We start from the raw sequence: 11,790 nt of genomic DNA, 5'->3' as shown, positions 1-11,790 counted from the left end.
GTGTATAATCACCGTTTTCAAGCGATTACGATGAGTGAAATTATAACGATACGATAACCGAGCCACGCACCGGACGAGAGTCAGCGTTTCGCACGAACCGTGCAAGTAGTCCGTCCACTTTCTCTTTGAGCGCGGTCAGGTACAGCTTTACGAAAGCGTAGAAAGAACTTGCGTGGAATTGTGGCAATGAAAACGTTACCGAGTCATTTTGGTGCTCGCGCACAACAAAATTGCCAATTCGTTCCGCAATCAGCGTCAGATTTCAGTAATACAAATCGCGTGCATCAGAGTTCACAATTGAACAGAGTTATTACATAATAAATAAGAATAGAGTTAGTACATAATAAATATGTACCATACAATAAAATGTACAATAAAAAACATGGAGTATCGATTTCTGTTCTATAAATTGAAAAATACATTTTCAGTATGGACAAAAAGAATTGCTCTCCCGAACTATATTTTAAAAAAACTCTCAAATAGGCTAAACTCACTATGTATCACGATACAAAAAAATGTTAGCTTTGCCAGTTTACACAATCGATGTACGTAACTATAAAAACTGCGAACTGTACCTTTTCGCAAAGTTCATATTTCGTAAAAATGCATGCGGAGTTGAACGGGTGGGAGACTCAAAATTCCCAGCCGTGAAGTAAAAATACGTTCGCGGAATAATTTGGTGTATCCCGTAAATATGTACCACAGAAATAGAAGATCGTGCGGGAACGAATTTAGGTTATCTCCCGCGACCGTACTGTGCCGAATGCGGCTACGTAATACCGGTGAAACACACCGGACGAAATTCGAGCGGTTTTGCACCGCGTACGCGAAAACGGTTCTGAGCAAAAACCCTCATAAATTCGCCGGTTGCCACGTTGTAAAGACTAATCCCCCTTCCACCCAACCCCTTCAGAATCCGAGATACGAGATACGATGTGTTTATACGTCACCTCCCTATCAATCTCGACTAACCTAGTTGCAAAGAAACGCATAAAGATAATCGAGTTAATTCTATTTCTCGCCTACATGCGATTCCATTTTAAAAAGACTCGGTTGAAACGTTCGTCATTGATAAATGTGAGAATATCGAACGAATTTCAGATTTCTTGTTATACCTCTTGTTACGCGTCAATCAAATTTTGTTCGGTTAAGTTTCCGTTGATCCAACTACAACTGAAGAGAACAAAAAGCCACGTCAATCATTTTTTATACGTAACGGAAAATCAAACATTGCAACGTTTCATTTTTGTTCGATAGATTTCAATTTCCTTTAAAAAAAATGTTAGTTAAATTTCGCAATTGTTATAAATGATACTTTCAATTGTATTAAAAAATAATTATACTTAATTGAATTATCCAACGAAATTCATGTATCGTTTTTGTTCCAAGTTGTTTGATTGTTTTATGAATATAATTGTACGGTTCGAGGAAGAAGAGGCGTAGAAAGTATTCGAGTAATACGTGGTAACGTCACTGCACTTAGAGGACGCTGACGTCAAGCGTAAACTCTTTGTCTGGTCAGTTCATCCGCCTTTCTACGTGTCTCTGTTCCCACCCTAATCGTCTCTCGCTCGTCGTTCTCTTTCTCTGCAGCCGTTATAGTTACCGTTTTCCGTGGAACCACGCCGCGATGAATCCTTTCCTCTGATCTCTCTCTCTCTCTCTCCCTCTTCTCTTTCCGCTCATAATTATCGCCCGCTTTAGAACTTTAAGTAATTAATAGTGTAACGGAGATAACCCTTGCTCGCTTCGCATTCCGGTGCGATTTCAGGCAACATTTGATATTGTAACAGAATATTACAATTATGTGCGAATAGGAATCTTCAAATTAACCAGTCGATAAATTCCAAATAAAGAAACAATTTCTTGAAAGTTTAACGAATGATGCTGATAGTATTCGTAATGTATTAGACTGTCTTATCTGACCTGACCTAAGCTAACTACTTGATTCCTTCTAATTGAAAATATCTTGTATCAGTTTCTGTAATATCTGTTTACTCTTGTGGTGATGATCGCTATTGGCCACTTAAATATAAATACAAATAAATAAAGTAAACGATTTCGACATATGATTCATAGTTAAATACTAAAGTTCATTATTACTCATTCGTACTAAGAAACTTTTCTGTTTGAAAAAGTCTTTACTTCGTCCCCAGCTGAAGACTCACAATCATAATTTCTAATTATTAGTACCGATGGCTGGTTATTATTCTATTACAGAAACGACTAAACCACACGAATAAAGCATCTGGCATGCATTTCCCGTCCGTATAGTCACGACAATGCAATTGCATAATTTCGTTCTAACACAAAGAGAAACGGATGCACAGTTTTCGGCAGCTAGTGGTGAGAATCCTGTCCCATCGCATCAGTTGGATCTTCGCGGTTCATTGTGCTCGGACCCTGTTATTGCAGAAATATCGGTCGCGTTACAATATCGGATATTATCGCCCTCGAAAACGGTCGTGAATACCAGTTGCTTATACACCTGGCCGTTGTCGGTCGGTCGTGTAGTGGTAACAAGTCAAGCTGGTGACTGTGATACGAGAGTATGCTCCCGATGCAATCAGTCGAACGCAGTCGAATGGCATCATGAATTTCACAGAATTCGACACACGGAATTTGCACGGCAACGTAATCGTCACCGAACGTTTATAAAATGTCAAAAATATCAATTTATTTTTTCACTAAATGCCTCGCACGGCAGAATTAAATTAAAACTAATCTAGGTCTGATGCACGCAGTTGGGCGAAAATTAGATACAATGAAAGAGAATATAATTTTCGTTGTAGTAACAAGCTTGCTTGCTTTTTACTGGTTGTTTGGTAAAAAATGGGATTGCTGGATTTGCCGAGTAGACACGTACACGCTTAATTAACGAGTCGTTCATAAAAAGACGCCGTAAATATGATTATAAATACATGGAAATGGAAACAACTAATTTGTCGGTTTATGGTTCTGCGCGGAAGTTGAATATTACTGATATTGAGTTAAATTCATTTTTTAATCTGCATTTATCCTACTTTTAATTACTCGTCAAACAGTAGATTTAAAGTTGGACAAGGAATTTATGCAACAACCTAATAATTTCCCGCGTCTAATAAATCATATAAACAGTTTCGCGTGAAATTTCTACACCGGCAGTGCAGCCGAGTTTCCGTTAAAATATTTACAGGGCAAACGGACCTCCGACGCGTGCCGACGACCAATTTTTATTTGCTCTGCGGGTAAACAGGACCGGTTCCTTATGAGCCGTGGACCCCAACGTGTACACCGCGGTCCCATTAATGAGCTTTCCGTAGTACGGGTGTAAACACACCACGTGTTTTGTGCTTCAAGCAAATGAAAGGGGGGGCGGGGGCTGGGGGCGCTTTTAAAATAGAACGGGGACCCGTGCGGCCGCGGCCAGGAGAGGAAAGACGGTTCCAAGAGGAGTTTCGTGAGCGCCGCATGTAATGCACGAGGTGTAATTTAATACGCGGAAACCAAAGTGGTTCAGCACTTTAAAAACAATGAAATAAGTTCACGCGAACGTATTTACGACCAATTCGACCTTGTTTTCGAGCTGTAGTTTTGTGCTCTAGTAACTGGAGCGTAACCTCGGGTGAAGTTATAAAATGCGTTTTGGTCTGTACGTTTTCCCTGAGATTATACTTTTCTCTGGACATGCAGTTTTCAAATATTTTCCTTGCATTAGAACAGAAATATAATTTTCACTAAACTCATAACTGGAACTGTATTTTACTGCTATTAATATTTTTATTATATCGTTTTATTTTTTATTAAACATCGTAGGAACCATGAAATTCATTCTTACATTCTGATTGGAACTGATGAATCATTTTATTACCCGAAATAAATATTCTACAATCGTTATCATAAAAACAACAGATCGACGTTATATTGATATCAAAAATAGCTTGCAATCATTTTGATCGATTATCCGAGAGAAAATGCCAGTGTGTGGGTTGAAGCGGAATAAGTGGTATTTAAATTGTAATGTTACAAATGTCATGAACTGAAATCGAGGATGGCAACAAAGAGATTTGCCCGACTCGAAATAATTGGAGGATTAACTCTGCTCGAATGATTTTGACGCGTACGATGGCATGTATTTAGATTTAATGAGCTCTACGCGTTATGTATTGATAAGAATCATATGTGTACAAAGCAGACTGTAAATGTAAAGCAAGCGAGTAGTTTAGTTAAAAGTTTAAATTATTACTGTTGACGCAAATGGAATATTATTCTAATTCTACCACAGCATATCAATAATATGAGAATTAATACTAGAACTCTATTATCTGAATTGTTTGAAATTATCGGTATAAACAAATAGAGGTTGTTACTTGATTAATGATATTCTAAATAACTAGCAGTATACATTAATTATTTCTTAATTTTATTAAAAGTTACTTTATCTGAATTCTCATTATTTTATAAATGCCTTCTGATAAAATTAATGAATATTCCACTAATATAGATAGTAGCTTTTATTTCCTTTAAATGTATCTTTGTCGACGTACTGACAACAAAAACTGCATGTAATTAGATTCGGAATAATGGAATGAATAATCTGCACGTCCACTTATATGATAATCTGCGTAATGATAAAACGCGCCTGTTAACGTGAATAAATTTTTATGGATAATGAGGATATTTCTACGGATAATCGTTTAATTAACCGGAACATATTTCCGCGCATTTCTCATACGCCGACGAGCTGACAGGAATTATTGAACACAGTTCCTCGTTGTCGTTACCGAAAGAAATCTTGACAATGCTCGTTCTAACCAGTTCTTTCGTCTAGCTATTGTTCTTGCAAATTGCTCCTTTGTTCTAACGTTGCCTTCGCGTCCGAGAACGAGTTCGTTAAGCAACCTTATTGATCAGCTTGTTACGAGCCCCGGGACGTAATGTAATTTATTTCTCTCCTTACCTCATTAAAAACAAACAAACGGGCTATAAGGCGAATGGGCCACTTTCATGTCCGAATTTCATTCACGTTGTGTAACAAGTTTTAATAAAGATGTAATAAAAGTATTGCAAGAATTCAATTTTCCTGTATTATTCATATTAATGTAAGAAATAATAAATTGAAATAAGTGAACACAAATGGAAACACTTAGAACGGTGTTTATAATTAAATGTTATTAATTAGTATTTAAAGTAATTTGTTGTGAATAAGTTAATAAGAATATTTATTAAGATTACAATAATATAATTCTATTCAACTTTTTATAAGAAATGCTTACTTTATGTACCATATTCTATGCTTAAATGGACCAGAATTGAGACATTCACTTTATGATATTCTCAGATGACGTATTTTCTGACTGACTTCTTGCGAGAAGTAACGTTCAGACTGTTTTTGGCGACTGAAGACGGATGGTGCGTCTCGTCTAGCATCGGAATTATTCCGGAGAAGTTTATATTCGGTAGTTTCGAACAGTTTTAACTGGGTCGTGAAAGACCAAGGGATCTCCTTGTTCGAATCTACTTTTAGATGTTTTACATTTGAAGCACCGACGAATATTTATTCGACTTTTCTTTCGAAACTTTGTCGAAACACATAAAAGGCGAGCGGTGTTTTAGTGCGGCACCGATTCTCTCCCGGGCTGGAACGACGCTCAACTAACGAGGTCACTCGAAAATCGCGTTATTTATCAGCATATCAATAATATGAGAATTAATACTAGAACTCTATTATCTGAATTGTTTGAAATTATCGGTATAAACAAATAGAGGTTGTTACTTGATTAATGATATTCTAAATAACTAGCAGTATACATTAATTATTTCTTAATTTTATTAAAAGTTACTTTATCTGAATTCTCATTATTTTATAAATGCCTTCTGATAAAATTAATGAATATTCCACTAATATAGATAGTAGCTTTTATTTCCTTTAAATGTATCTTTGTCGACGTACTGACAACAAAAACTGCATGTAATTAGATTCGGAATAATGGAATGAATAATCTGCACGTCCACTTATATGATAATCTGCGTAATGATAAAACGCGCCTGTTAACGTGAATAAATTTTTATGGATAATGAGGATATTTCTACGGATAATCGTTTAATTAACCGGAACATATTTCCGCGCATTTCTCATACGCCGACGAGCTGACAGGAATTATTGAACACAGTTCCTCGTTGTCGTTACCGAAAGAAATCTTGACAATGCTCGTTCTAACCAGTTCTTTCGTCTAGCTATTGTTCTTGCAAATTGCTCCTTTGTTCTAACGTTGCCTTCGCGTCCGAGAACGAGTTCGTTAAGCAACCTTATTGATCAGCTTGTTACGAGCCCCGGGACGTAATGTAATTTATTTCTCTCCTTACCTCATTAAAAACAAACAAACGGGCTATAAGGCGAATGGGCCACTTTCATGTCCGAATTTCATTCACGTTGTGTAACAAGTTTTAATAAAGATGTAATAAAAGTATTGCAAGAATTCAATTTTCCTGTATTATTCATATTAATGTAAGAAATAATAAATTGAAATAAATGAACACAAATGGAAACACTTAGAACGGTGTTTATAATTAAATGTTATTAATTAGTATTTAAAGTAATTTGTTGTGAATAAGTTAATAAGAATATTTATTAAGATTACAATAATATAATTCTATTCAACTTTTTATAAGAAATGCTTACTTTATGTACCATATTCTATGCTTAAATGGACCAGAATTGAGACATTCACTTTATGATATTCTCAGATGACGTATTTTCTGACTGACTTCTTGCGAGAAGTAACGTTCAGACTGTTTTTGGCGACTGAAGACGGATGGTGCGTCTCGTCTAGCATCGGAATTATTCCGGAGAAGTTTATATTCGGTAGTTTCGAACAGTTTTAACTGGGTCGTGAAAGACCAAGGGATCTCCTTGTTCGAATCTACTTTTAGATGTTTTACATTTGAAGCACCGACGAATATTTATTCGACTTTTCTTTCGAAACTTTGTCGAAACACATAAAAGGCGAGCGGTGTTTTAGTGCGGCACCGATTCTCTCCCGGGCTGGAACGACGCTCAACTAACGAGGTCACTCGAAAATCGCGTTATTTAATACAACCGCACTCGCTTTTACGCTGTTTTGAATTTTTAATAAAGGCAAACGCCCGCTATTTCGAGGATGAACATCCAATATTCCAGATTGCAAAGTATAAAGGAAATAATCTAACGAATAAGCTTTTACCTGTAGTACAATAACTAAATTGTGGAGTTTATAGGAAAATTTGATGCACAGAAAATGTGCAGGATATTAAAAATACAATTTTTTTTAAGAGTGAAACAATTTTAAAATCGATGTCACAAATGTTTTATATTAATTATAACCTAGCTACGACAGAGGAAAAAGTTGTTAAAAAGCTTTTCAGTTTTAACTCTAATCTTACTCTTTTCTCCAGAAAAGCTGTTAGTCTCGATATCGGGGACCATAGATTCGTAATCACTTGAATTGGATTCCAATTACTTCAAATATATATTTTTCAATTGGATTCTATTCCCTTGTTCGGAAGTAGAACTGGGCTCGGAAACATCGATCAGAATTTAATGTATTACATTAAACTTTTAAATTCAATTACATTACAAGAAACGTGACACAAAGGAAAAGCCATGGAGTCTGCGTATTTCTACTCTAACGTTCTCATACTCTGAAGAAAGGAAATCGAACAAATCAATTTTCGAATTGAAATCTAATTCGGAATACGTAACGTCACCAAATAATATTTCTATCAATGAAACTTGTTATTAGTCCCTAGCTGAATAATTATAAATCTGGTTGAGATACTCGAGAAGGTAGTACATCATTTCATGGCTCAAACACATAAAACGTATCTGACCTACTGTATTTCTAAACATAATCTCACTTTTCATTACGACTGAAGATGAACATGGTAAAGAGTATTTTCATCACTTGTTACTTTACTGTCCTGACGAAGAAAAACAGCTGCCGAAACTTCAGAGGAATTTATTTTAAATCCGCTACCATCCCTCAAAATATCTAAGAATTAATTTTAGCGATTTGAGAATAATGACTATATTATGGATTTTTATGTAGAATAAAAGACTTAGAAAATGCAATCTAGATAGGTATTTCTTTTGTCTTTCAAAAGCAATAATATACATTTAATTTCTGATATACCTCTATCTCCTATATGTTCCTATATCCTTAAATGTAATTCCTATACCTTCTTCAGAAACAATTTTTCCATAAATGCATACAGAAGAGAGACAAAGAAGCTCAAACCTCAGGTCATCATGGGATTCACTTATTGACAGAAAATCAGGAGAAAGTCATAGCTAGATGTAGAAAATATTTTCTTTACTTAACATCCTTTTGAAGTAAATGTCTCTGTTGCATAAAGCTCGACAAAACTATCCGGATCGCATAATATACTATGAGCAAACAGATTTTTTCTCGTCGATAATGTGATCCTCTGTTTCGTTTGTTTTTTGAATTTTATCTAAAGAAACCAATCTCAGTATCGGGGACGTCAGCGTCAGAGAACGCAGCAGAAGCCCGCGAGCAAGCGCATACGAATCGATATATACGTTTCTGGGCCGGGGGAGAAAAGCGGCCGACACAGAAAATCGATTTAGATGTTTCACAAAAGCGGATTCGCCTTGATCCGTCCGCTTGGACGTTTTCTTTTCATACGCGAGTAGGCAGCTCGATCTTTCTCTCTCATCCAATATTTTTTTTACCCCATTGGTCTCCGCGTTTCAGCGACGACGGTTGCGTTGCCAGAGAAGACGCGTTCGCCACGGTTTTATTATACGAGCTAGAAGAAACATCGAACCTTATTGTACTCGAGCCTAGTGCACGGGGATCCCTTTTTTCACGCAGACCAGCTAGAAAAGAAACCTATTCGTTCTGTTCTTTAATCGACCTTGACCATGCCCGCTCGATAGTCACGACAATGGCCGAGGAAACGCGTTCTCCAGGCCTTTCGAGCTCGCTGCCAACTAGACGTACCTCGGGCTCCGGCTTGATAAATCACGTAGCCGAGCTTCGAAAGGCGAATCGAACCAGCGTATTCAGCGAAAAATGAATGAATTTTTTTGGCAACGAGGATAGAAATATAACGTACGATATAAGCATTGATTATTAGAACACGTTCTACGTCAATATAGTATGCGATGTTTCGAAAATGAAACCGTAGAATCATTGTCTCAATTGTTAAATTATCAACTATTATGAGGGTTATATCAGTTTATATAAAATATAGCCGTTAATGTAGATGGGTTTGTTTAAGAGTATAGAGGCAATTATTTTAATAACGGCAGGAAAAAATTGGTCGACTGGCGAGTTTGGTGGTTCACGCCTATAAATACGGCGACTGCCTCGGCTTTGACCAAGCATGTCTAGATTCGTTAAAACCCAAATATAGGCGCTGTTTACAGCAAACAGGAGTCGGCTTCTTTTTCAGAAGAATCGATACAAGGATACTTCGAACAATCGTTTGGCTCCCAGCTGAATTTCTCAGGAAAAATGTGTAAGATACTTAAAACCATGTATGTACAATAGTAAATAGTTTGCCTTAAAAGACTTTCCATCTCGTAAACACGAGGAACTGGTATTCAAATGATTAAAAAGTCTTGACTCAATTAATAGATTCTACCTACATTAATATTAAAATATACTTTTTGTGATAATTATTTGCTTGGAAGGTGAACTTTAATTCATGAATTTGCGCAGAAAACACGTCGAATCGATAAGCAAGCGGATTTTCTTCTATGCGGAGATAAAATATGTCTACATTTGAATATCATTCTGACGCAAGTAATCAAGGATTCATTGACGAACGCATAGCTTTCATGAATTTTTAATTCATCGAACACTGAACGGAACATAATACAGCCACTGAATAATATAAAAGCATAAAATGCAGTGTAAGCCATCGATACGGATATTACGTATTCATAACATTCCATGCGTGAAGATAAAGCTACCCTGAGACGGCGAAGATAACTGTTACTCTTGCATTCCACGTAACGAGAAGATTTATTATTACGGAATCGATCGAGAACTGCATTCTTCCATAATGGCATAACCTACCGAGTGAAATATCAAATTTCTGCATATGAAACATCGTGTTGTTTCTCACATTTAAATTCACAAGTCGGAAACATGTCTCGATTCATTCAATTGAATTCTATCATGATTCAAAACGGAGAAGAAATAATCTGGTATACTTCAGCAAAGTGCATAATATTAATAGTAATTGTGCCACATAGATGATCAGCAAATTTTTGTATAATCAGTTTAGATTTTAAATGTGCTACACAGTAATATTAATAATCGTTTAGGAGTGTGAAAAATACCTGATAAATGCATGATAATGAAGAAACATCTGGTGTATTTAAAGAAAAAGACATTTCACGTATAACAACGTAATAATTAAGTGATATACGGTATCTTTAGCGCGTGAAAGGGCTCGCTAGTTGCTTTGCTCTCGCTACTAACCAGGTCGGAATGGCAGCCTGCCATGAATTCCAATTTGCGTGATTAATTGTAACGAAACTAAGCTTCCGCAGGTCCGCAATTCTCCGCGGAAAATATTTCTTAATTGAAAACTCTCCGCCAGCCTAGCCAACTCGCAGCTCGCCATTTGATATCTCGCTCGTATGAATTTTTTTCCAATTATTGCAAGCCTAGACACGGATAAATTAGAAAAATTCTTGATTGTTTAAACGTTTCACAGAAACTACAATTTAAAACGTTAGACGCAAACATTTTTCTTCAAACAACCTTTAGAATGAGACGTTCATGTTTTACTTTTAGATAATATTGTATTTATCGTAAAAAATTGTTGGCTGGGGTATCAAATTGATATAATTAAAACGTTTTCTTCCAACATACAACAATTAATTACTAGAATATTTAATAGCAAAACATCTCGTCATACGTCTTCTTTGATATGAAGTAAAATATCTCAGCTATGTAAATTTAGATTTTACAACAAATGTGTGATGGTATAATATGAAAGTAAACAGCTTGATGAATGCCTTTAAGTATCAATTTCAATGAAACAAGAATAACAGCAGCTGCGATCGCTTCTTGCAGGCGCATCGAGTTGCTTAAAAAAACCACGATTACTGCAGATCGGCCTCGATAAACCATGTAATACTTTTTCGTACCAGTTTTCCTCTAGTAACACTCTATAAAAAAGTAACTTATAATCCGACCTAATTTCAAAAATCACTGTATACATTTTTCCGTTAACTCGTAAACAACGAAAAACATTTCTGTTCTTTACGAATAAAGTATCTCATTTTGATTTTAAAGATTGTTGCGAACTAAAAGTTATTTTTTATTTATAAACAAGTGACTCCTGTTCACGACACGATATAAAATAGAAGTAGTATTTTTAATTTTAGACGCGAATTACATTGTTAAAATTACAAGATATTGATTTGATGAATGCCATTTCTATGATGCCAAAATTGGACTTACATTACTTTCATAATCGATGATTATGCAATTTCATTTACCAACCAATTTTAAATTGTACAAAACATGGGGATTTTTAAAGAAATTAAACACGAACTAGTTATACATAAAAAATTTACATCAAATTACGCATGAATTACGTGATATAGTTGACAAGAACAATCACTCTTGTAACTACCCGTTAAGCGCAATGTTAGACTCGGAATCTCCGATTAGTTTTATCAAGAATAGTTTTGTCCCCGAAGAAGCGCGATTTCCGTTGCCGGATAATAATTACGAATTTGCAAGGATTAACGGTTCACGTATGGAACTATTGAGTCTGTTTGAG

General features: G+C 35.8%; 1 protein-coding gene across 1 annotated transcript in view; it reads right to left on the bottom strand.

Annotated features, from left to right (window-relative positions):
• The window catches only part of UBL3 (ubiquitin like 3), a 97,071-nt gene that overhangs the window by 81,431 nt on the left and 3,850 nt on the right, over nt 1-11,790 (bottom strand). The window lies entirely within an intron of this gene.

This window comes from Ceratina calcarata, unplaced genomic scaffold, assembly GCF_001652005.2.
Source record: "Ceratina calcarata isolate Rehan_Ccalc_2016 unplaced genomic scaffold, ASM165200v1 scaffold203, whole genome shotgun sequence".
In the NCBI taxonomy this organism is placed as follows: Eukaryota; Metazoa; Arthropoda; class Insecta; order Hymenoptera; family Apidae; genus Ceratina; species Ceratina calcarata.
Note: the sequence above shows the minus strand (reverse complement) of the source record. Positions and strands in the feature narration are given on the sequence as shown.